Source organism: Pan troglodytes, chromosome 2 (assembly GCF_028858775.2).
Source record: "Pan troglodytes isolate AG18354 chromosome 2, NHGRI_mPanTro3-v2.0_pri, whole genome shotgun sequence".
Taxonomy (NCBI): domain Eukaryota; kingdom Metazoa; phylum Chordata; class Mammalia; order Primates; family Hominidae; genus Pan; species Pan troglodytes.
This window is the reverse complement of record NC_086015.1, coordinates 22438624-22466034: the sequence shown is the minus strand read 5'-3', so window position 1 is coordinate 22466034 and position 27411 is coordinate 22438624. Positions and strand designations below refer to the sequence as shown.

General features: G+C 36.5%; 1 long non-coding RNA gene across 3 annotated transcripts in view; it reads right to left on the bottom strand.

Moving 5' to 3' along the window:
* LOC134809542 (uncharacterized) overlaps nucleotides 1-27411 on the bottom strand; it is a 148678-nt gene that overhangs the window by 120590 nt on the left and 677 nt on the right. For 2 of the 3 annotated variants that reach the window (XR_010155510.1, XR_010155509.1), the window contains exons 1-3: nucleotides 9502-27392; nucleotides 8709-8761; nucleotides 7009-7085 (exon numbers count right to left, since the gene is read on the bottom strand). This is a non-coding gene — a long non-coding RNA (uncharacterized LOC134809542). Of the gene's footprint in view, nucleotides 1-7008; nucleotides 7086-8708; nucleotides 8762-9501; nucleotides 27393-27411 lie in introns of those variants that run through there. The other variant, XR_010155508.1, reaches the window with a different exon arrangement.

Sequence of the window (27411 nt, the reverse complement as noted above, 5' to 3'; positions counted from 1 at the left end):
AATTGACACATTTAAAGTAAGAAATAATGATGTTTCCCAGTAGAAATGTGATCATTTGTTATTTATTTATATTTATATTCATTTATACACTCACCTTTACACAAAAAATTTTAGACTGCAAATTTATATTTTAAATAACAGAATAAGAAAATAATTGGCTAAACTTATTATTTTAAACAAACCAATAATTCCAAGACAAAGAGAAATACAAATATGTCAATATGATAGCTCTGCTTGAATTTAAAATTTGATTCCATGAATTGTCTGCTCCTATTTGAGCCACAGGTCTTCGTTGCTAAGAAACATATCAAACTTACTTAATAAAAAACATTAAAATGACAATTTAATAATTTTCAATTATTAATACTTATTGCAAGAGAAAAATGTACACAAGTACTTAAAAGAAACAAATCGTTAATATATAAACTTTTCTATTTCTCTGGATAAAAGTCAGAAGAGCAGTGTTGGACTAAGATTACTTTTGAACAACTTTTGAGACATTTGATCAGGCTGCAGTTTAAAAAACTAGCCCACTTTCCCCTTCAAAGATCTGAAAGGCAGAGGATAAAATCAACATTTTCCTTTCTACTCACCCAGCATCAATCATGGGTGACAATCTCTACAAGATTGCTTTAAGTTGAACAATCTTTTAAACTAATATTGTATTCTTAAAGAGAGATGAAGTTGGTATCTAAGAAAAAAAAGAAACACTTTATTGATCCCCAAAGAGGCATTAAGAAAGCCAAAGATCGCATAAGCAGTCTGTTTGGCAGTGGCAACAGCACAAGGAAAAGCTATTACTAACATGACAGGGCCCACCAGGATGCAGAGATCTGCACATGCAATCCCATTTTGCTGTTTGTAATATTACTTATATTTCCTACAAATTGGACAATATACATTTGGTAAGCTAAAACAAAGTTACTTCTAAAACAAAGAAATACTGGGCAAAAGAACTGGTAAGTGATTAGCAAAGCCAGGTCTACTTCCATCAAGCACACACAATATTTATAAGTCATGTACCGTGTGAGATTGCTAGAGTGGCTACAGGACCGCTGAACAAGACTCATGCTTCTCGAAAAATGCCTCCCAGTTTAAATGCTAAGAGAGTGGCTCTGTAAATGCATGTTACACTTTGGAAGCTCCCAATATTGTGGAGTAAAAACATAACACATCTGCATGCAAAATGCTTTATTCTCTCATTGTAATTTTCCAAATTTTAAAATGTATTTTTTTATTGGTATGAGTTGTCTCTATGATATGAGCAAATTACCTGTTTTTCTAGCTTATATTTTTGGAAGAGTGTTTTTTTGGTAGATTAAGAGTATGAATTGAAAAAATGAAATATTATTTTCCAGGAACCATAGTCATTACAAACTTTTAGAGGAAGAAAAATATTCACGTAAATTGGTACTGTGCAACTCAGTAATTCTGAGAGCTTTAGCTCCTTCTTAGTAGAGAACGAATTTTGTCTGTATGTGAAACGATATGACTAAATGCAGTGAGTTACTGAGAACTTAAAATTAAACTCCAAAGGCAGCTTCACTTATGTCCAGTGAATGCCTAAGTAGTCCATCTTTTACTGCATCTCATTGTGTGTAATAATGTCATATTTTGGTTATTATGTTTCTTCTTTCTTTGTTTTTGTTTCTGGTCTTATAGAAGTATGGTATATCTCCTATGTCTTTTAAATCTCTGACCAGTAAGCACTTTCCTTTTCTGACTGTACAGAGGAGAGAGGAAACACTTTAGAAAGGACCCCAGACTCTTGCTTCTCAGAGACCAGCAGCATGGCATCATCTAGGAACTTTTTATAAAATCAGATTAACGGGCCCCTCCCCAAACATACTGAATCTCAACCTACTTTAAACAAGATCCCCAAGAGATGCAAACACAAACCAAAGTTTAAGAAGCATTGTCTTGAAGCACCTTTACTCCTCTCAGTTCTGGTATTTCCCCACCCCCAACTCCAACTATTCTTCCATTTAGAAAGAGAGACAACTATGTGAACAATGGCCCATTTGCAAATAGACATGAAATAAAGATAATTATATTAATCTACTCTCTGTTTATGACCTCCTTCATCATCTAGAAACATCCACCCTCAGGGTGGGCAGGATTTGAACTATTACAGAAAGACTATAAAGAAAAAGAGAAAGTTAATGCTCAACATATAGCATCCTAAGTGGAATGTTTTATGCTGTGAAAAGATAAAAGATTTTAAAATCCAAGTTTATTAAGAGGAATAATGTTTCTATCATCCCTTCCTTTCCCCCTTTTATTATATCACAAAGCAAGTGAATGTAGGACACAGGGTTTTTCATAGACTAGAGAAGATATCCATTCTATCTATTATGTGGGCCATGTTTTTTTCTTATATTAGTTTTATTTTGAAATAATTTTATGTTTACAGAAAAGTTGTATACATAGTAGAGTTCCTGTATACCTTTCACCCAGCTTTGCCTAATGTTTCTATTTTCTATAACCATGCCATCAAGTTAGAGATTAAAAACTTAACATTAGTACTACACTTAGACTGTATTCTCATATCCCAGCTTTTCTACTGTCCTTTTCTTTTCAGCCCAACTTATGAAACCATATTAAATTTAGTGCATTAATGTCCTCCAAGTTGTGATTGTTTCTTGTTCTCTCCTCGCCTTTCAGGACCTTAACTGTTCTGAAGAGAACTGGTTAGGTATTTTATAGACTGTCCCCATTTTGAGTTTGTTTAATGTTTTTTCATGATTAGACTATCCTTATAGCTTTGAGGGGGGAGAAAACAAGAGAGATGATGTTAGGTCATGAATGTTTATCCTTGATGTATAAGAATAAACTCCGGAGGAAATAAAAAGCTTCTACTTCTGGACCCCAGAGATGGCAGGGAGAGAAAAGAGGCACAAATAGGGCAAGTAAATAAGATGATCTTAGGGTTTTAGTTTTTATTCTCCTCTGCACACACACCGTTTTGGGGCAGACCCTTATGGGAAGGGCAGCTTAGTAACAGCTAGATATGTATAGGGTTATCACAGGTCATTGGGTTAGTGGCTCACTTTCCCAGATGCAGGCTCTGGGTGGTTGCGTGCTGGTAAATGTTTAACAACCGGCTGGGGGGTGGGGAGGTAAGGGAGGGTGGAATGCTGATTTGTAATATTTGCCAATTTCCAAGATATAAATACTCCTATCATGGCTGATTTCAAGCTACCAAAGTGATGTCACTGAATGCAGAGTTGTGAAGAGCTGTGTGGCAGTACACCATTAAATATCATTATGTAGTATTTCCACCATACACATACAATAAGCATAGATAGTACTAAAGTGTAAAACAATAAATAGGAAGTGATGAGTTGAGGGCATTATCTTTATTTTTAATATATTTGATTATAAGTTTATATTGTTTAATTTTCAACAATGGCTGTGTTTAAAAACTGGCTCACAAAATTCCTGAAAATTTAAGAATCAGCTAAGGTATAAGCTGCCTCCAACATTCCACTGCTTCTAGAAGACTGACCATTTGGCTCAGCACCACATTCCGTGTGACTCAGGAGGTACAGAGGTGACAGCAGAAAGTGGGTAGATATATCGGACTTAGAAAGCATCTGTCTCATCATGGCCTTTGTGTGGGAAGCAGGATCCACCAGGCTTCTTACTTCCCCACTGAGAGTGTTGGTGGACTGGCAGAGGTCTAGGGGAAAAGAGGCCATGGGGCCTTTTTGATGCTTGGGGAAATGTTCAGAACTACGGCAGTAGCAGTAAGGGCAAGCACACAACATCTCAAAAGATCAGTTGGGTTCTAGTTATATTTCAGTGGTCCCAATTCCAGGGAGAAGATAAATTGAGCCTCTCTATAGTAGAAACTATTGATTATTTAGAGGGTAGTGCATGATCCAAGGGTGTCACAAGATTATAATAAGACCCCACTCATGTACCCAGATCTATGTTGGGAATGAGATGGAAGAGGGAGGTAGAGAATCTAAGAAAGACTGTGCATTTTCCTATAAGAGACCGTGTCATCTATAACAATGTCACTCGAAGTGTGGTCCAAGGGCCAGTGCAAGTCCACAAACTGTTCCTGTTCGGGGGTGAGATAAATACAGATGAAAGTTCATGTTTAGAAACTTCTATCATAAATTGACATTGCCATGACATCCTAGTATGTGATCAGTGGGCCGATCTTGTTAAACAGGATATAACCTGTTCAGGTGTGTGGAACTGGCATGGTGAGTTGCTTGCAGCAAAAGCTGAATACTGGTCATGTGAAATAGGACTATGTATTTGGTACATGATTGGAAAAATCAATCAGTTTGAGGAGCATTAATCTAAGATACTTTTTAAATAATCACTTTTGGATATGAAATAAACTCTGAATAGTTTGAATCAGAGGTTCTTAAAGTGTGGCCTGTGGACCAAAATGTCAGCATCACCTGGGAACTCAGAAATGCAAATTCTAGGGCTCCACCTCAGATGTGCTGAATCAGAAACCTTGAGGGCAGACCCAGTAACCTGTGTTTTAACAAGCCCTCCAGGTGACTGATGCATGTTTGCATGTTTGATTTTAAGAACTACTGGCTTCAATGTTGAAAGAGAAAGAAATATGTTCAAGCTAGAGGAGAATGAAACACTATTAATTAAGTGTCAATTATCCCTGCTAGACTGCAGAGCTGAAGCCCATGAAGATCAGACCAGGTAGAAAAAAGAAAGAAAACTATTCTTTGCACATGTATTTGAATGATATGCAAGTGGATGAGGCCAAGATCTGGAGTTGAACACTTTTAGTGGATGATCATTTTGGATTTTTCTCTACAAGCTTACCGCTACAAGCTTACTACCTGTGGCTCCACATTTCTTTCTTTCCTTTTTTTTTTTTTTTTGAGACGGAGTTTCACTCTTGTTGCCCAAGCTGGAGTGCAATGGTGTGATCTCAGCTCACCACAACCTCCGCCTCCTGGGTTCAAGCGATTCTCCTGCCTCAGCCTCCTGAGCAGCTGGGATTACAGGCATCCACCACCAGACTAATTTTGTATTTTTAGTAGAGACGGGGTTTCTCCCTGTTGGTCAGGCTGGTCTTGAACTCCTGACCTCAGGTTATCCGCCCTCCTCAGCCTCCCAAAGTACTAGGATTACAGGTGTGAGCCACCACACTTGGCAGACTCCACATTTCTAAGCATAACCCATTTCCCAGCCCACATCAGCCTAGAAGTGGTAAAAATAGGGTCACAGTACTGGCAACATTAATTTCTCTAGCTTTATTCTTACCATACAACTGCTGGCTTGCTGGCTTTTCTCACTTTCCCTACAAATACTACTACTATTAATAGTTCAGGAGGTCCCCTCTTGGCTAATTTGTGTCAGCCTCTTTCTCCCTCTCTGCCTGGGTTGCTCTCCATCCCTAGGTTGCGTCCTTCCCAGGCAAGGTTGATCTGGTTTTAGCTTAGTATCTGATCAACCTGGATATTGGCCATATTACAGCCCAGAGGAAATTATTTCTGCCACTTGTGCTCCATTATTTACTGTGGGATGTCACAAGATCTTTTGAGACAAACTCTAATGTGCATACAAATCACTCAGAGCTCTTGTTAATATGCAGATTCTGATTCAGTAGGTCTAGGATGCCTGAGTATCTGCATTTCTAACAAGCTCCCAGGTGAAGCCTATGCTGCTAGTTTCTGGAAAATATTTTGAGAAGCGGAGGTTGACAGCAGTGATTTTTTCTATTTTTATTATGCCTTCTCCCCAGGTCTTGAACACAGGTGAAAGGGCAGTGTCTTAAGGTGACTAATTGTCCCGCTTTGACAAGGATTGTCCTGGAAATCCTATGATGTGGGCTATCCCTCACTCTTGGGCAAACCAGGATGACTGGTCATCCTAGCCATCTGGATTGGTCATGCTAGCAATCTGAACAGCTCACCTCCTGCCTCTCCCCTCCATCTCCTTCCCAACTGACCCATGATATCTCTGTCTTGACTCTTTCCCCTTTAGGATAAATGTTTCCCTGCGGCTCTTCATTTTTCCTCCATGTAGTGTGCTCTCCTTTGGCAAATTTGTATCCACCAGCCCTAAAGACATAGGTGTGTTTGTAGCCAGTGCAGTTGGCTTAGTCCTTGGCATAGGCTTAGCTGCCCACTTTAAACCAATTTGGAAGGTTCCATTTAATGTTTCCCCACAGTTGGTCAGGACTAAAGGCTTACTTACTCCTCTCTCTGCAGAAAGGTTGGGGCCGTATTTGACAGTCTGCTCTCATTTTTTTTTTTCACATAAACATTCTCATCCTGCCTGGGCTCTGCAGACCAAGTGGGTTTCCCCAGTGCCTGGGAGCAATGCTTGTTCTGCTTTGCCTCTTAGGTAAGTATGGGGATATTATTCGGAAATAGGAAAAAACAAAATTTTCATTTCTGGAGCTTGGCAAATACAGTGTGTTTTCCAGTACTTCTAATTCTCCTTTTAATGCTGAAGTCATAGATATTGCAGGTACAACCTTCTGCCTCATCATCCTAGAAATACGGCTGTGATTATGTCCACCCACAGTTGAAAATCTTCATTAGCATTGAACTTACAGAAAAATAATTTCCAAACTCCCCACCTTAATACAAAGTCATGGTTCTCAAAACTTCGCTATGCATCAGAATGACTTAGAGAGAAACAGATTGCTGGGTCCCATCCTGAGTTTCAAATTCATAATTCTTTTTGCATTTCTAACAAGTTAACAGGTGGTATTGACACTGCTAGTCAACAGATCACATTGTGAGAACCACAGACCCATTCCAGCTAGCCACATTCACATCCCTAACATCCAGTTCTAGTGCATGCTTCCAAATAGAATCCCTTATTCTCTTCTCATATTATGTGTTTTCCTACTCCATACCTTTGTTTAATTCATGTATTCACTTATAAATTCATTCATTCAACCAATAACTAATTATTTCACCAAACATTTTTTAAATACCAAAACGACTGGCTCTGTTAAGTGCCATCATGAAATTTATGGTAAAGGGAGAAAAGGAAAAAAGATACCCTTTTCATTTGCAGAGTGTTTCTTGGTTTCCAAAGAGCTTCCACATCTAAGCTCCCATTTGATCTTCTCCAGAGTCCTGAAAGACCAACAGGGCAGAGATTATTCTACATCTCTCACAAGTGAAGAAGTTGAAGGCTACAGGGGAGAAGTGGTTCATCCAAGGTAATGCCAACCTGTCCTTCCAATCCTGGGACAATGGTTTTTCTCTCAATTATACTACAGTTGTCCCTCCCCTCAGCATGCGCAGGGGATTGGTTCCAGGACACCCCACAGAATACCAAAATCCTGGTATACTCAAGTGGACCCTGCTGAATCCGCATAGAAGAAAAGTCAGTCCTCCCTATACATAGGTTTTGCATCCAGCAAATACCATATTTTTGATCCACTTCTGGATGACAAGAATCCACTATTAGTGGACCCATACAGTTCAAACTTGTGTTGTTCAAGGGTCAACTGTGCTTCAGTCATGACTCATTGTATTTCTTCTCTTCTTGCGTTCCAAACTATACCCATTCTTTAAAGCCCAAACACTACCTATTCCATGAAACCTTCCCTGGTTAACCCCAGTTAAAATGATTTTTCCTGCTTAAAACTAGGACAGTGCTTTATTTTGTCTCTCTAATGGCATTAAAAAAAATCTCCCTTTCTAGATGCCAATGTCCTTGAGAACAGAACAATACCTGACTCTCCTTTGTGTCTCCCATAGCACTCAGTTCTTAATTCATAGTAGAAATTTGATAAAGCACTGAGAAATGAAGGATGAAGAGATGAGAATTTTGCTGTTTTTAGGTTTACTCATAAGGTAATCAATGAAGGATATATGTAAAAGTAAAAGTAGAGCTGTCTGTTATCTTTTTTCTTTCTACCTCCATAAATAGGGGTGGGAAGGACTAGCATTAATTGCTTGCTGGGTGCCAGGTATTTTATGTTATGACCTTTTTGCTCTCATAACCTAATAGACAAATAATAGATAAATACAATTGTTCTCACTTTCAAGCAGAGGTAGTGAAGCTCAGAATTGTTTAGAAATTTGCCCAAGTTCAGACACTGAACTCATGTTAGAGAGGGAACCAAATCTATTCCATTTAAACTCATGTGGCAAAATGAACACATGAAATTGCTTCTAATTATACTATGACAATAAGAAATTATCCAGTATTTTCCTATATAAAAAAGCAATTCATATGCACCAGTAATCTTGAGGTCATCTTTTAGTAACATTTTTTCCTCACCATTTTACCACTTTTCATTGATTCACCACTTGCTGGTTGAATCCTTTGATCCACTTTTTCACGAAGGAAAATGAATTTCACTACTACCAGACTCTGGTTCTTCATGTGACCAGTTATTTCTGGTTGTGAAATGCTGTCCTGAGACTTAGAAGGTAAATCTGTCTTAATAAGTACTATTGTGTCATAACAGAACTTTCCTGTTAGAAGAGAGTGTGGAAGGTTTGGGGTAAATCCTGGAATGGGTCAGGGGAGGCATAAATCCAGAAATGCCTTCATGAATAAGCCTGAGAGGAATAATAACTTCAGCAAAAATGAAAAACTCAAACATTAAAGCAATGTGTTAAACATTTACCATATGATAGAGCTGAGAATTATTAGGAAGTTTAACCAAAGGACTTTGCCAATGAATGTCAGATGGACGTAACTGAGGCAATTAAAACACAGTATTAGTGAAATGGTGGACTCACCTACAAGGATTCACATGTGGGTTCTGCAGCTAACTTCTTACAAGAGCAGAGGCCTGCAATATTATGAAAACCAAACAGACACATTAAAGGCGATTGTTCTCACAAATGTATGAAATGCCAATTTGTATCCCTTCCTCTTACAGGTACTGCAATATCCTCCCTGGTAAAATCCTGTCAGTTCCATTGGTAGGGTTTGTTACAAGGTCTTATATCACTAGCCATTAAGATAGCTAACCATAAGTCTTGGTAACCTAACAGATATATATATTCAATTTTCATAAAACAACTTCAAGTAATGAGGGAATTCAACTAAAAGCTTCCAAATTTTTTTTGGATCTGCCAGGTGGAACAAAAAGTTTTAAAGCACATTTCTAGGTTCTCTGGGGCACTTAATTCCAAAAAAGTCCCTGCATAGCAACTCTTCTATTTTTTAAAAAAACTTTCTATTTTTATTTAGCCTGTCAGGTAAAAAGTCATACATCAAGAGACAGGTGGAATTGGTGACATTGATAGATATTTTCTCTAATTCAGTATTGATAATGTTAATGTAATATTGCTTTCAATAGACAGTTTCAATCACGCATGTACGTATGTTTACAGATGTGACACAAGCAGGGAGGCTGAGCTTACTGAAAGTTAAAGAACACATCGGATGTTTGATTTTTGTCACTGCCTCTGGGAAAGAATTCAGAAGCAACCCTTCAGCCAATGGCAGGTAGGTTCCTAGAAACCTCAGTATTGGGGAATTCATAATAAGGATGAATAAAGATCCACATACAGAAATGAAACTTACTAATAGATGTGCCCATCTGAGGACCAGCTGGAGGGAACTGCCATTTTGCCTGGTCACCTAGGGGCTCTGAAACAATAAGCTTTGGTAGTAAAATAACAATAACAACAAAATAGCTTATGATTGCATATTTTCCAAGTAACAAATAGTGTTCTAAATAATTTAATCCTTACAATCATGTTATTAGGTAGTTACTACAATTATCTTCATTTTACAGGACAAACTTAGAGACTTAGAAACAAAAGGTCAATAACTTGTCCCTGGTCATACGTCTAATAAGAGATGACACAGGCAGTCTGAGCCCATGCTCTGATCTAATACATGCTACTACTTTTTAATATTTGTTTTTTAATATAGGCAACACACATTACTAAAAATGTGAGAAAATGAGAAAAGAAACTATTGTGCTACTAACCTGACATAACTGCCATTAACCTTTTGGGATATTTGCTTTTGATCATATTTATATGCATACATCACATCAGAAGTATTTGCCATGTTGCTAAAAGGGTTCAGAATGTTCACTTTTTAATACCTGTCACTTTTTAATTAATGTCACACAGACCAGGTATACTGCACTTATTTAGCGAATGTTAGCTATTTAGGTTGCTTTCAAAAGCCTAAATAAAGCAGGTTAAAGTGCATGTGGAACCAGGCAGTCTGGTTCAAATCTTTGCCCCTCTATGCACTAGCTATATAATCTTGAGCAAGTTACTTGACTTCTCAATGTTTCAGTTTTCTCATCTGTACAATGAGGATAGTAATGTTCACTAGCACCACAGATTGTTGTGAGGATTAACCTGCATTAATTGAAATAAAGTATTTAAACATTGTCTGTAGATAGTTATTACTATCATAAGTCTGTAGTGAATATCTTCATACATGAGGCACTGTGGATTTAAAAACTTATTTCCTATGGCACATTCCCAGAGATAAGATTACTGGGTTAAAAGATATAAATTTTTTTGTTCAAATAGTGAATTCGCATTATCAAAGTATTTCCAAAAAGTGGTACATAGGTTTACATGTCACCAGTTACATGAGAGAAACCATTTTCCAATACACCTTTTCTGACTTTGTTAGGTATTAACATCAAACTTTCTATTGCTCATAAGTTTGTTCTTCAAGAATTTCTAATCTGCTCTTATATCCAACTACTGAGTTTTTAATTTCAGTTAATTTTTCAGTTCTGGAATTTCCATTTGATTCTTTATCACAGTTAATAGTAATCTGTTGAAATTTTCTATCTCCTTATATAATTTTTAAAAGATAGCATAGATATTTTAAAATTTGTTACTCCTATATCTGGATCTCCTCTAGCTCTGTTTTCAGTCATTTTATCTTGTCTTCTGGTATGCCTGGTAATTTTATTGAATGCCAGACATTGTGTATGAAAAATTGTAGAGATAATTTAGACCTCTGGAAGATCATCTCTTCTTTAAGTGATGTTTTACTTTAGTTTCTGACAGGCAGTTAGGATCTCTCTTAAATTCTCTGCTCTCAAGCCCTCTCCACTGTGGGGCTCTCCAGTGCTTTTAAACAAATGTTTGGTAGATTTTATTCAACTTTTCTATTTGTTCTACTTGTCCTTATAGGATGAGCTGATCTAAATGTAACAGCTGAAAGTGTAAGTCCTTGACATCAATTTTAAATAGTTGATTAAACCTAAACATAACTCATTTTTTTTTAGTGTATATTCATTTGATTGTTATTAAGGCTGGATTTTTATGTGCTTGCAAATGTGTTATATTTCATATTTTATGAAATGTGATTTCATTCTTATCTCATATATTGATTAAGTATGAGTTTGTATGAGCTCTTGTGAAACCATATCAACTCTTTGTTATTATGTTCAAATAATTGCAATTGCACATAGGCCACCCTTTGCTTGTTACATTGTTGTTTTAACTAATCAAGTGTTTAATATAATCAAATCTATTTTACTGTTCACTTTGCAATTTTCTTACAATGTTTTAAGCCTATAAAATAAAGTCTCGTTAGACTTCCTAAGGTTTGAGTTTGCGTAATGTATTTCATGTACATAATGGGTGTAAAAGCTGATTTTTTTTCCATTAGTCCATATATTGCAAAACATTTTCCCTCTCCTTTAATCTGTGGTCCAGCCATTATCAAATATTTCATTTTTATATATAATTTATTTGCCCACATGTTTTGCCTCATTAATATATTTATTTTGGTGCCAGTATGGTTTTAATTATTATAACTTTATTATATATTTTAATATTTGATAAGACTAGTCACTCCTTCTTTCTAAAAATTGAACTTTGCTATTCTTGACTACTTTTTCTTCTAGATTTACAATAAAATCAAATTCCTCTCACCACTACCTCAAAAAGTAAAAAATGAAAGGGAGATTGTTATTACATTTCCATTAAACTTGGGAAATAACAATATAAAAATGTTATCCTTCACACTCGAAACCAGTCTGTGAATTTGTTTTTTATAGTTCTCTCTTTTAAAAGTTTATGTTTGAGTTAATGATTGCTTACATTTATACTGCTGATTTATGTTAAAGTTTATATGTTTTAATATTTTACCAATTATTTTCATTTAGGTTTTCATTGACTACTTTGGGTTTCTAAACTATAAAAATATTTTTTCAATACATAATGTTGTATCTCTTTTTTCATTCTATATAGCTTTTCTTTCCTTGGTATGTTTTATTACATTGATCAGAGTTTTAAAAATACTATTAAATGATATTATTATGGCAAAACCATTATAGCAACTTTCATCCCATCCTGTTTTAAATATGTACATTTTTAGTATTCTTAATTAATTTTGATATTAATAATTAAGATAATATATTTTATTCTATTTTCAACATTTTTTCAGGAACAGATAGTAAATTTTCTCTTCTGCTTTCAAAAAACGTATTAAATTAATAATTTATTTCTTATTTAACCTACTGATACAAAGTATTTCACTTGTATAGCTCCTAAATTTGTAAACTTTTGTACTGCTTGTATATATATTATTTTGCTGTGGTAAGTAATACTGTATTTTTAAAACAGAATGTATAAATTATTTTTTATTTGTAGTTATTTAATGCATACTCTTTCAGTACTATTATTCCTTCAGTAGAACGACATTATTAACTAGCATAAAATAGTCCCTTTTGTCATGTTTACTGTTTTGGAGTTTTTCTGCCAAAAATTCTGCCCTGTTTGATATTCATATTGTATTTTTGATTTGGACGTGAACATGTTAGGCTGGAAAAAACTTTGCCATTAAAAAATAATTCTGTGTTCTTTTCCTTTACGTATGACTTTTTTAAGCACCACCAAACCATTAGACTTTGATTTTAATTTAATCTAAGGATCTTTCCATTTGAATAGGAAAATTTAAGCCATTTATACTTGTCATATTTTTTAAGCTTGATTGGACTTAAACTTTCTTCTCTTCAATAATTCCTTGTTGTTGCCTTTCATTTTGTCTTTTGAATGGACTATGTTTGCTTTTCTATCTTTGATAATTATTTAGAAAATAGATATCCTGCTTTCAATTCTACTAGTGCCGACATTAAATTGTCTACAACTATACTTTTATATGCATTCTTATTTAATGACTTGAAAATAAAGCAACAATGCTGCTTCTTATAATGCTTTTATTTCCTTCCTGTCCTCTTTCCATATTGTGATCACTAGGTATAGATGCTTTATTTAAAAATGTAAAACCCTCCAGGATTATTTTATTGAAAACATTGCTCCCTTAGTAAAAAATATCTAGCTATCAGAATCAATTCCCAATTCACTTTGATTTCACTATATTTCACTTATTTTGTCTTTGCCTTCAATGCTTAGTATTAATCTTTTCTATTGGAATTTCTTATTCTTGAGTTTTTATACTATCTCACCTCTCAGTGATCTGGACAATATTTCCTGCAATTTTTAAGGAAAAGACATTCGGTTGTTATGTTCTCTGATACCTGGAAGATTTGTTATTCTGTTGCTTTTATGTATAAGCTGATAATTGGGTAGGCATAAAACGTTTTATAGAACAACACCATTTCTACATAAATAGCTGTAGTTCCAAATATACCATCGTGTTAAAACTAATACTAGCTGGTACAATGCAAATGTTGTAGCTTAGTGCATCATTGGTGTTATCTCCAATTCCATTTGTAAAATATCAGGAAGTAGAAGTGATTGAACTCTCATACGGAAACAACCAGAGTTTCTAGTATACTTCAAACTTGTTTCTCTTAAAATTATGTGGACATTTACCTGTGTTCTTTAAAAAGTTCTTGTTCTATATAAGAAAGATGAAGGCAATCTACAAAAGCGCGTATGTTTTTCCTTCACATGTACTTTAAGAAATTTTCTTCGTCCCAGAAATTTAAAAATTTATTTACTTATGCCTTGCATTCCTTAATTTTGCTCAAAAGAAATCCTACAATGTCAGTGTAGTTGTTACATATGGAAAGTTTTATTTTATTATAACATTATAACAAGTTTTTACTTCTGATCCATCTGCTCTATTTTTAAAACACTCATTATTTTATTTATAAATTCAAGAAAATAATGTTTATTTAACAATAATAGTATATACTATATGTTAAGCTATGTCTTAGGGGTTGGGTAACAACAAGATGTTTATTGCCATTAAGTAGCTTACATTCTAAATTAGAGCTCCATAATTTGTCATCTAATTACCTCTTATCCATTTAACTCTTATTAATTTCCTTGGATGTTTATGAAGTTATGAAGTTTTTCCTCTATATCTTTGATTTCTATTTCTGCAAAACAGAAGTTACATCTCTCTAGTACATTTTTTCATTTGGTCATGATCTATTCTTATTTTCACCTGTTTTGTTTAATTAAAAACAATATAGTCTCTCCTACTATACTGTTATAATTACATTCCTAAGAACATTCATATTATCAAATTGGTATTATAAAAACAATTATTTCCAGAGGAAAGGGGGCTAGGGGCCAAAGAGTTTCAAATGCATAACAATAAAATAATTTTTACTACAATCTCAACAATAAATGTGTTTCTATATCTCTAAATGTTTTCTAACTCAAATTACAACTAATGAATTGGTCTACAAAAACAAATATATACAATTCTAAACATTATTGATCAAGTGATGGAATACCTACAACGTAAAATAAGATCAGATCTTAGACAAGAAGTTTCCAGGACCATAAAATAAATTACAACAGTTTGTGACTGCCCATGGTAAAGACTATAACAGTAATTGAGCAACTAGCCATTCAAACAAATGTATTCCCATTTTTTTAATGGAACAACTTCATTTCTACATGGATAACTCTAGTTCTAAATATGCCATCATGTTAAAACTAATAATAGCTGGTAAAATGCAAATGATGTATCCTAATGTATCAATGGTGTTATCTCCAACTTCATCTATAAAATCCTCAGGAAGTAGAAGTGATTTGAACTCTCATTTGAAAACAACCACAGTTTCTGGTACACTTCATGTACTGGGGGATGTTAATTGCCCCACCTCCAAAAGCTGCAAGGAGACCCCACCAAGTGAGAACCCAAAAGGAAAAGAACCCATGCTTTCAGTGTGCTTCCATGAAATTCTCCTTTTCCTATAAGCTCACAGTCAGCTTCTGGCACTTACAACTAGAAAACAAAGGAGAAAACAGAAAAGATCAAAGAAAAAATATCTGTGTGGTGCTAGCATATTTCAAGTCACCCATGCACTAGGCTCAAGAAGCCATCAGATGGGAAGTTTTTTATGTTTGTCCATTAAAATGCAGAAATAAAGTTCTGGCCAGGAGCAACTTTCACTCTGTTAGCAGAGGAAACTCTCAAGATATTTCAAGGTCAGAAATACAGAAGACCATATGATAGGGTTTGGCTGTGTCTCCACCCAAATCTCATCTTGAATTTTCACATGTTGTGGGAGGAACCTGGTAGGAGGGAATTGAATCACTGGGGCAAGTCTTTCCCATGCTGTTCTCATGATAGTGAATAAGTCTCACAAAAAAGAGGAGTTCCCCTGCACAAGTTCTCTCTCTTTGCCTGCTGCCATCCATGCAAGACATGACTTGCTCTTCCTTGCCTTCTACCATAATCGTGAGGCTTCCCTAGCCACATGGAACTGTAAGTTCAATTAAACCTCTTTCTTTTGTAAATTGCCCAGTCTCAGGTATGTCTTCATCAGCAGCGTGAAAACAAACTAATACATCATAGGACCACGTTAGCAAGCAAACTGGAATTGAAGAAGCAAACCCTCCATCCCTTCCAATAACTGAAATATTCTTATTTCTTATATTTTTATTGTTGATAGGTTTTTTTCAGATGATTCTGAAGCTTTTAAAAAGTAATTCAGTAGAAGAGTGTTCATATACTGAAACTCACTTTGTGTCTTTCTAGATTCCCCCAAATTGGAATCTTAAAACATGCATATTAGGATAAAAAAGCAGCTTAAAAACAGTTTTGTTAAATAAGTCTATTTTTTAATTCAATGAATGATTTTAAAAATTAGCTTCATTGTTTTTTAATTTACCATCTGTTAACTCAATAAATATGAGTTCTTAAAGTTATCCTAATTGTCTTGGAATTTGCTGTTTTTGAAGTTGATTAAAATTATTTAAATTAATTTTATTGTATATCCAGACTAGAACAAATCATGTCTGGATTTGAATAGATCTTGGCTAATAATTTATAAACAAATGTGCCCATTTCTAAAATGAACCATCTTTGCTTATGGCCCTTAATATGTATTAGTCAATACATAGATATGCAGAGAGGAGATGCCGATATTAGATAATCAAAAAAGTAAAAAACCAACACAACAATAATTGTTGCCATTAAAAACTGTGACCAAATGCAAAATTTTTGTGGACTCTGTCTCATGTCTAATGAAGAGTAAATGTACAGTGGATCTCAACTGTGATGCAATTTCTTTTCACTCCACATTACAAGAGATGAAAGAAAATGCTATGTTTCTTTAAACATCATCCTGCCTCTGGTCACAGCTTATTGGAATAATGGTGGTCACTGGACCCAAGCAGGCCAATCAGACTCTTCCCTGAGAATTGTGAAAGAAAGGAAGATGGTCCTTTCTCAGGGTGGACTGACTGAAAATGGCTCAAGAACAATTAGAAACCATGATTCACTGTGTGAACTGAGGAGGCAGGGAGCTGGACTACTCTGAGGAAGAAAGACAAAGATGAGATATGGAGAGAAAGAATTGACTTGGTTCCCTATAGCACTTCAATAGTTCTTCTATTCTTTTTTTTTTTTTTTTTTTTTTTTTGAGACAGAGTCTCTCTCTCTCTCACCCAGGCTGGAGTGCAGTGGTGCAATCTTGGCTTACTGCAACCTCCGCCTCCCAGGTTCAAGTGATTCTCCTGCCCCAGCCTCCCAAGTAGCTGGGACTACAGGTGTGTGCCACCACGCCCAGCTGATTTTTGTATTTTTAGTAGAGACAGGTTTTCACCATGTTGGTCTCGATCTCCTGGCCTCATGATCCGCCCACCTCAGCCTCCCAAAGTGCTGGGATTACAGGCGTGAGCCACTGTGCCCAGCCAGTTCTTCTATTCTTAAGGCTCCATTGCATCCCTGATTTTGGATTGCATGAAAATCCCCCATGTGCTTTGCTTAAGCTCACAGAGTCAGCTTCTATCACTGCACTGCAGCCTGGGCAATAGAGTGGAGCCCCTGTCTCAAAAACAACAAAACAAAACAAACAAAAAACTTGAACTAAATGCACAAGAGAGGAAATCCTTCTAGTAGTAATGTTTGTTTAATAAGGAATTTCCAGATATCACTCCTCACTCTGCTTTTCTTTAAACATAACTTTTTAATTAATTAATCGTAGAAATGCAGTCTTGCTATGATGCCCCGGCTTGACTTGAACTCCTGAGCTAAAGGGATCCTCCTGCCTCAGCCTCCTGGGTAGCTGGGACTACAGGCACATGCCATTATGCTAAGTTTTACAGTTTAACATGTAATTTACCTATTTTTTATTTTATGGTTATTGTTTTCTATGGCTCATCTAAGAAATCTTTGTCTATCTACAATTTACATTATGTTTCCCTATAAAAGCTTTATACTTGTAGCTTCTACATTTGGATCTATAATCCATTGCAAATGAATTTTGTGTATGGTATGATATGGATAAATGTTGTTTTGTTTTCCCACGTGGATATCTATTTATTCCAGCATTATTTGTTGAAAACACTTTTCTCTGCACATTGGATTACTTTGGTGAAGGTAACAGTGGGGCAAGGGTATGGAAAAGCATCTGAAACTAAACTAATGACTTAATACTAAAATGAAGAGGTAGACATTTTATTTTTATTAATTGTATTAATGAGCTTAAGGAAATGATAGCAGCTTCTTCACTTAACAAAAATAGGGGTTAATAATTCATTCATCCGAATTTACTTCCATGAACTCGCATGTAATACACCTAAGACCTATCTGATAACTAAGTCAACTCAGTTTTGTCTTCCACACTGTTGCCTGCTTACCCCTTTTCATTATCTGTATAGCATGTATCCATTATGTTTCAAACATTAATTGGAACCAGGCATGCTGGGATCCAGGCTGGGGCTGTATTCATTAGATGAATACATTTGTCCAAGATTATTAAATAAACACAAACTGATAACAAAATCAAAGCAAGATTTAATTGCTGGTCCTGCCTGTTTCTTTGTCCCATTTTTTTTTTTTTTGTACTAGGGCTTTGTCTTTTCAATTGCATCAACCAACTTCCAGGTTATGTCATGAAGATCCTAGAGTAGTACTATTATTGTATGTCTGAGATGACTTCAAAATGTCATGTCAAACATAACGATAATGATTTTGACTGATTCTCAAAATCCACTGATTCCCATAGCACAAGTCACAGTTCACCTGCACATAAATCACCTTCATAGCTGATATGGTTTTGCTCTGTGTCCCCACCCAAATCTCATGTCAAATTGTAATCCCCACAAGTTGAACGTGGGACCTGGTGGGAGGTGACTGGATCATGGGGGTGGTTTTAATGGTTTAGCACCATCCCCCTAGTGCTGTCTCAAGATCTGATGATATCTGATGGTTTAAAAGTGTGTGGCAGTTCCTCGCTTGCTCTCTCTCTCTCTCTCGTGCTGCCACGTAAGACATGTCTTGCTTTCCCTTTGCCTTCTGCCATGACTGTAAGTTTCCTGAGGCCTCTCCAGCCATGTGGAACTGTGAGTCAATTAAACCTCTGTTCTTTATAAATTACCCAGTCTCAGGTAGTTTTTATAGCAGTGTGAAAACGAACTAATACAATAACACATGGAAAATACTTAATATTTTCCCCAAACACTGAGGTAAATAGGTGAGGCACCTGGCACTGGGACTGTGACCATCTTAGGTACTTCTCAGCCCCTGCTTTGTCACATTGAGGGCTGAATGCCTCAATGTCTTGGAATACTGGTTATATTTTTGTAACATTTTTGGATCATTCATCTCTAAATACATCTTAAAAATGCTCAGTAGTGGAAGGAGATCTATAGTTTTGGCTAAAAAGCACCCATTTTCCTTATTTCTAAAAAAATTAATTCCAATTTGTCTTGGAGAACCATCCCACCTTCACGTCCAAGCCCACATGGTTTGAGCTGAGTGACTGTACTCCCAAATCCAAGGTGGGCATTTGACTCAAGGCTGCTGAGGTGTGAATCACAGGTGCTGACCATGGTGATGAGTGCAGGTATGGGTACCTGACATAATCTAATACAGTCAAGTTGGGCATAGTTCTTTAGCTGGAAAATTTGAGAAAAAGGAATACTCTTTGTGCTGGGGTTTCTATGTCAGAAGAATGGAAGCTAGGAGAAAAGGCAGATTAAGAATGAAGTTCTTAAAAATGAACTCCTTAAAGGAAAAACCAGACTAAGAATAAAGTTAAAAGAGAAGAAAGCATAACCAAAAGATGGTTGGTGACATTATTTGAACAGCTAGATCTAATTATGCCTTAAGCAGTCCTTGCATTGTATTTTCCAATTTATGTGCGGGGAGGGGAAGAGAGGGGGACAAAAAATGAAGCAAAATAAAAAATAAAACCTTCCTTTTTAAGTTGGATTTTTGCTCCTTACAACCCAAGCCCCAAATCCATGTGGATTGCTGAATAGCATCTGGTTCTACCAAATCTGAATTTCTGGGCACGGACTCAAAGAACCTGCATTTTAAACAAACACTCTATTTAATTCCATACACAATAAAGTTTAAGTTTAAGATCACATATTTGTTTTGCAGCTGAGGAAACTGAGACTTTAACAAAGTGTCTTTCCCAAGATCATTCAACATTATCTATTTATTCAAGGTGTGGAGGATTATCAGTGAAAAGGACAAAAATCTCTCTCTTTATGGACATTAATAAGCCAGCTGGTTAGTAACAGAATGGGAAATAGAATTCAGTTCAGCTCTTTTCTTTTTTGTGACTTGATTTCCCTAAGGTCATGCTCTAATAATTTTCTTCTTTACCCCAACACATTTCTGGTTTAAAATCTGAACATTTAAATGGCAAAGATTCTGCACTTGGGCAGCATTCATAGCACATAAATACAGGAGGTACTTTCACAGTTTTGAGGTAAATGTAACTAATGTAACTAGTGTATATGGTCTGCTAATCATAAGCATTTCCACCAACCTGATAAAGGAGAGAGTGCAGCAAAAGGAAGAAAATGCAGTTCCCATTCTTCCCCCCAAAATCCGAAGCAGCTGAAAGATCTTTAAAGACTCTTGTTTTTCTTTAAAATTCATGCAAAATGCTACAGTTAATTCCATTATATGTGTCACTGTTTTCATAATAAAATAATTTCTAAAATCCTCAAGTAAAAAATAAATATTCCAGAAATAGAAGGCATAATTCTTCTTTGGCTTGTGTACCCCCAGCACAACATCATGTCATCCAGGAGTTAAGTACTTATATCCCACTTACATCCTAGTAAATTCATTTTTCTATTCTGAAGCACTCTGCACCTACTAACCCCATCTACTAACTATTAGCATCCCTGTAACGTGGATGAGGAAATTGAGGCATAAAGAAATTAGGAGATTTGCTCTAGGTCACATAGGTAGCAACTAATTGAACCAGGATTAGAATCCAGACAGTTGGACACCTAAAGTGGCTTTGCCTAGATATATTTATTTACTTCAAAGTTCACATAAAATATAATTTGCTCATGCTGCCCCTTCATATTCAAAACTCACAGAACACATAAAATGGATGATTTTTATTATTTATAAGTTAGACAAAACAACTCAGGAACGTTGACTTTCTTTCAGTCAAGAAGATCGAATAAAATTTGTAATCTGTACAGCCAAGTTGTCAAGAACTTAAAGACCTGATGGCCCAGTGAATTGAATGACTTTAAGAATCTGGATGTACCCATGGGACCAAATCTACAAGAAAATGGTCAGCATGCGTTATGAAAGGATACCTAGTATTTCTAACATTATAATTGTTATAGGAAAGTGTGGGGTGTTGCTGCATATTTCTGACTATTGAGTGGCAGGCAAGTCTGGCATGAAAGCAAGAGAGCAGCTAGGAAGAGTAAGTAATTAGTGGACTCAATTAAAAGAATGACAAAAATTAAATATCCTCAAGACAGTCCTTAGGCACATGGCTATGGGATAGGTTGAGATGAAACAGGCAATAGTCTTCCTTTATTTGAGGTTTCTCTTCTGGAGTTTCAGTTACCTGAGGTCAATTGCAGTCTGAAAATAGGTGAGTACAGTGTAATAAGATAACTTTGAAAGAGAGAGATCATAGTCTCTTTTATTACAGTGTATCATAACTATTCAATTTTATTATTAGCTATTGTTAGTAATATCTTACTTTGCCTAATTTATAAATTAAACTTCATCACAGGTATGCATGTATAGGACAAAACAGTATACATACAGTTCAGTACTATCCACAGTTTCAGGTATCCACTGGGGATCTTGGAACATATAACTTGCAGATAAAGAGTGGCTACTATTCTCCAATGGGTATAAACACTTTGACCTTCAGTAGAAATATACATGCAAAAGCTATACAAAATTTGTCTGTAGGTCAAAATTAGCTTAAGGACTAACAGTGTACTTCAAAATATGGATAAGATGACAACATTTAATATTCAATTTTTCATATACATCTAAATTTCCTGCTTTTCTTTGGAGAATGGAGGCACCAATGGCATTTACTATCCCATTTGGACAGAGGATATATTCTTCACATTGCCACAGCCCCACGACTGCTTATAGTCTTAACTTGGTCTGCTTTAGTCATGTACATCCATGCATGGCCCAAGGTAGACATAAGAGTTTGCAGTTCCTGATGTATGGGATAATGTCCGAACTCCAGAGAATGTCTGCAAGGCCCTTCAGAATTTTCAGTCTTTACAAAGACCCCATGTGCCAGCCTCACTGAATTCCTTACAGTTCCATAAACAATAAGCTTTGTCATGTTCAGTGTCTTTGTCCATGCTGGTCTCCTTGGTTGAAATATCCCCTCTCTCCCTCCTCTTTCTGCCTGGAGAAGTCTCACTTATCCTCAAGACTTAGTTTAAGTGTCAATTCCTCTATGGAACTTTTCTAAATCCTGCCAGCTAGCTATTTGCTTCTTTCTAAGTGTTCACATAACACTTTGTGCTTCTATTAGCATTATAATGACTTTTAATTCTGTCTGCCCAATCAGAAAATGTGTTTCTTGAAGAGGAGAACTCTTAATCATCTCCATATCCCCAATCCTTAAAAGAATGCCTGCCTTCTACTAGGTAGAAAATGAATATTTATTGAATGAACAAAAGTAGGATAAATGAATGAATGAAGGATTTTTAAAAATTGTGTTACAAAATCATATAACACATTTGATGTTCACAACAAGGGAAGTAGCTACTCAAGACCAAATTTCAAATTTTGATAATGATCATGACATTTTCAGATAACAGTTGTTAAAAATGCCTGTTTATTATACCCTTGCCAGGAAAATAAGTCCTGAGAAAATACAATGTATATAATATTAGTAAATATAAAAGAGTGACATAAAATTGATAAGAGGCCACACTTTGTTAGGGGTTCTAAGGGTACAGGAGGTTGTAGTGTTGCATTCAAAGAGACAGTAGAGAGTAAAAGAAGTCACACAATGTGTTGCAGGAAGTCAGGGACCCCAAACAGAGGGACCGGCTGGAGTCGCAGCAGAGGAACATAAATTGTGAAGATTTCACTTGAATATGGACACATATCAGTTCCCAAAATTAATACTTTTATAATTTCTTACACCTGTCTTTACTGCAATCTCTGAACATAAATTGTGAAGATTTCATGGACATTTATCAGTTCCCAAAATTAATACTTTTATAACTTCTTATGCCTGTCTTTAATCTCTTAATCCCGTTATCTTCGTAAGCTGAGAATGTACATCACCTCAGGACCACTATTGTGTTAAACTGTACAAATTGATTGTAAAACATGTGTGCTTGAACAATATGAAATCACTGCACCTTGAAAAAGAACAGAGTAACAGCAATTTTCAGGGAACAAGGGAAGACAACTATAAGGTCTGACTGCCTGTGGGGTTGGGAAAAAAGAGCCATATTTTTCTTCTTGCAGAGAGCCTATAAACAGATGTGCAAGTAGGAGAGATATCGCTAAATTCTTTTCCTAGCAAGGAATATAATATTAAGACCCTAGGAAAAGAATTGCATTCCTGGGGGGAGGTCTACAAATGGCCACTCCGGGAGTGTCTGTCCTATGTGGTTGAGATAAGGACTGAGATATGCCCTGGTCTCCTGCAGTACCCTCAGGCTTACTAGGATTGGGAAACACCAGCCCTGGTAAATTTGAGGTCAGATTGGTTCTCTGCTCTTGAACCCTGTTTTCTGTTAAGATGTTTATCAAGACAATACGTGCACCGCTGAATATAGACCCTTATCAGGAGTTTCTGATTTTGCTCTGGTCCTGTTTCCTCAGAAGCATGTGATCTTTGCTCTGCCTTTTGCCCTTTGAAGCAGGTGATCTTTGTGACCTACTCCCTGTTCATACACACCTTCCCCTTTTGAAATCCCTAATAAAAACTTGCAGGTTTTACAGCTCAGGTGGGCACCACGGATCTACTGATATGTGATGTCATCCCCAGCGGCCCAGCTGTAAAATTCTTCTCTTTGTATTCTTTCTCTTTATTGCTCAGACTGGCCGACCCTTAGGGAAAATATAAAGAATCTACGTTGAAATATTGGGGGCGGGTTCCCCTGATAACAATGTTTCCCTCTAAGCTGGTGGCTACTCTGGCAGTTTGCCCTAAAAAATGGAAGACTTGGGCCATAAAGCGACAGGAAGAGACTGTTTAGCTGGCAGGTTATCACATGGACAAGGATTACTACCAGTAGCAGTAGTCCGCAGAATTGTGTACCACAGCTCTCTACTGTTGGTACAAGATAGGCTGCACTATCCGACCTTCTTGTCATGATTCTTTGGAGCCACACAACTAATCCTGGTTAATTCTTTGTGAGGCCATATGATGTATGGCATTTCTGGGCCATAGCATTTAAATGACTGCATGAAACCCTCCAGAGTGATCTTTATTTTTGCCATAACAACATGAAACATTCAAGATGGCAACTGTTCCATTAGCCAGGGACCTGGAGTGACAGACATGGAACAGACCAGCTGAACTGCAATGGATTCAAACCATAACCAAGAAAACGTTTGCTGTTACAGGCCACTAAAAAATTGGAATTGTTACTCCAGCACACTGCCTATCTTGACTGATAAACAAATTTGTTCTGTTTGGCTGCAACTGGCAGGACGAAGACTAACGGTTGGAAGTTTCAGGAAGACTAATTCTGTGCAATATAAGGTAAAAAATATATATAAGGTAAAAACATAATAAACTATATAAAGATAAAATGAAATACTTTTGAAATTATCCATTCACTTGCACAATATATAGTGAACTCTATTCTCTGGTAAGTACGGTATAGGTAAAAATCCTTGCCTTAATGGCGGTAAGTAGTAAGTTCCCCTTCACACCCAAATTGTCTGCATTGAATGGCCTCTAAAGATTTGACAGAACAAGTTAACTTTAAAAATACCTTCCAACCTAGAGCTTTAGGATCTCTGATTCCTCTGGTCTTAAGAGAAAAATACGTACATATATATATATATATATTTTCTTCCTCAAGTATTTCTTTGATTCAAACCACTAACTGATCCATTGTCTTTTCACGTTTTGATGTCTTTTTTCCAGCAAATAACTTCCTTCAAGGCCAATGCTGTTTTATCCTTTCCCTTGATCTTTCTTCTAATATTTAGTAGGCAATATTTTATGTCTATTCTTTTAAGGAAATAACCAGTGCAGCTTTTGATACCAGCTACTATTATTGGCCATTTGATATGTTCCAGATTTGTCTTTCAGTCATTTAAGTTAGATTTGGACTTGTTAAAAAAAATCTAGTAGCACAAATGTATTATTGTGTTAGTTCATTTGAGGTGCTACAACAAATTATCTTTGACTGGGTAATTTATAAGCAACAGAAATTTATTGCTCACAGTTCTGGAAGCTGAGGAGTCCAAGATTACAGCACCAGCAGATTCAGTGTCTGGTGAAGGCTCATTCCTTGCTTCACAGATGGCACTTTTGTTGCTGTGTCCTCACACAGTGGAAGGGGCAAGGTAGCTAGATTCAGCCTGTCTTATAAAGGTACTCCTGTCACTCATGAGGGTTGAAGCCTTCATGACTTAATCACTTCCCAAAGGCCCTACTTCTTAATACTATCACTTTTGATATTAGGTTCTAACACATGAACCCCAATATTGGGGGAACACTAACATTCAGACCATAGCAACTAACCAAATAATCCAGATTAAATGCCCCTTTCTTCTGAAAAATGATCTTAGCCTTGTGCTATGAAATTTGTGGCCAACTACAATATTTTATTAACATCTTAATATTTAATAAACCCCTACTATGTGAGCTGTAAGGCTTAAGAGTTTATCAAACTATGTTATTTAATGCACTGCACCCAGAATTGCATAGTTCTGTATTCTAACAGAGCCCATGTGCTTTCTATACAAGACTATTTGGAGGAAAAAGCAAATTCAAAAAATGAGGGGCAAAATGGTCTCGGTTCAACTCAGAGGAGCATATCATACTTTAAGTTATAGGGGCTTGGCTGATAACTTGGGGAAGCAGATGAGTATATAAGAGTGCAAGAAAGAAAAAAAAACCTTTTTTAAAAATTTCAAATTTCTGTTCAGCTTCATTTCAGGCTTTCAGAATTGGAAAATCAACTGCCTGCTACCATAAATTACTGTTAAGCAGTAATTAAATACCGAGAATGTATTTTTTTCCATTCCAAACCTGATGTCTTTCTCAGACACAGATATTGTTACTGGTTAGGAAATGCAGCATTTTGGTAAATTAAGGCAGGAGGATTTAATGTCTCCTGGGACCTGTGGGGGCAGAAAGTGATCCAAGAAGGAAAACGTTTTACTATGTTTTGCTCATTATAATCATTTATACCTTTTTGCTTTGCTTTACAAAACTAGGAGTTGTGGTGGGCACTTGTATCTTTAAAAAGGAGGGTTGGTTCCCTAAAAGAACCCTAATTCATAATTTTAAAAAATTCCTATATGTTTGGAATTGTGGTCTCGGCATAAAATGATGATCAACTGAAAAAAGATGAATAAATTCCAGTGAATTCAATAACCATGGATGAGGGGAAAAAAGCAGCATGAATACATGCTGTATTCTCCTTTATTTAGAAAAAGCACACAAAAATACAGCAGAGTTGATGTGTTTGTCACCAGGGCTTGAAAGTCGAATCAACCACTGTGTAAAAGATAAAATAAGACTGCACGGATATCAGGATTTTCCCAGCGTGCTTTATTCATAGCCATCTGACACAACAGGACCTAACAGAGCTTTTAGGAAAAACTGAATTCTCAGCCCACAATCACTTTCCAGGAACTTCCCTGCAAACAGTGCTGTGCGCTGGCAGGATGGAAATCTTAGCAATCTCCCTCCTGCTTCCATAGTTTCCTCCTCTCTAAATAAAATTATTTATGGGGACTTAATGAGAGAGCAAGCCTTGTGTGAAAGGAATTCAAGAAAGTGCGGCTTCTAAAAATACACCTAGGCAGCTCTACAGTCCTTATTGTTACAACCTGACGTTTTGCAGTTCATGCCATGAACCTAACTACACTTCTTGCCAAATACACACACGCGTACAAAGAAGAGGAAAAGTAAAAACTATGTTACTATGTTTTCTCTTTCTGCAATCCCTTTGAGTAAACAGTAGTAATTTTCTGTTGACATACTCAATGCAAATTTCCCAAAGGCTACACAATACAAAACAAAAGACCTGTTAGCTTCCTCAGAGCTGGGGGGAGGAGAGGCAGGGGGAGAGAAATAAAGTTGATGGAGCTCCAGTTTCTCCTAAGCCTGCAGTCCTGAGCCTCCAGTCACCCTAGTCTTTTTGTAGAGATTTTTTGAGTTTCAGTCTCCACTTGGGAAGGTTCCTTGGCCCCTTCTCTCCCAATGTCAATAAAATCCTCATCTCTCCCACTTTGCCCCCAGCTTTTTGGGGAAACTGGACCTTGCCTAGGCGTCTTGTTCCAGTGGGTTGAAAAGTACAGCTGGTGATGTGAGGATAAATATTTAAACAAATGGGCTGGGTCACAGCGTGGGGGTCTTCAAGAGAGGGCCTCCTCCTCCTTCCGCCACGTGCTCCTCACTTGGGGAGCAGGGCTCCTGGACAAGGGGCTAAGACGGACGAGGGTGGGATGAAGGGAGATGGACAGACCAGGCTGTAAGTGAAGGAGGCCCTCTAGGAAACATCGTCTCGACCGAACATTGACAGAGAAAAAAAAAATGGCCCAAATGCCCCTAGTGGGGAAGAATACACCCCACGCAGGCTGGGTTGGGGTGGGGGTGCTTCGGGGCCTCTCACC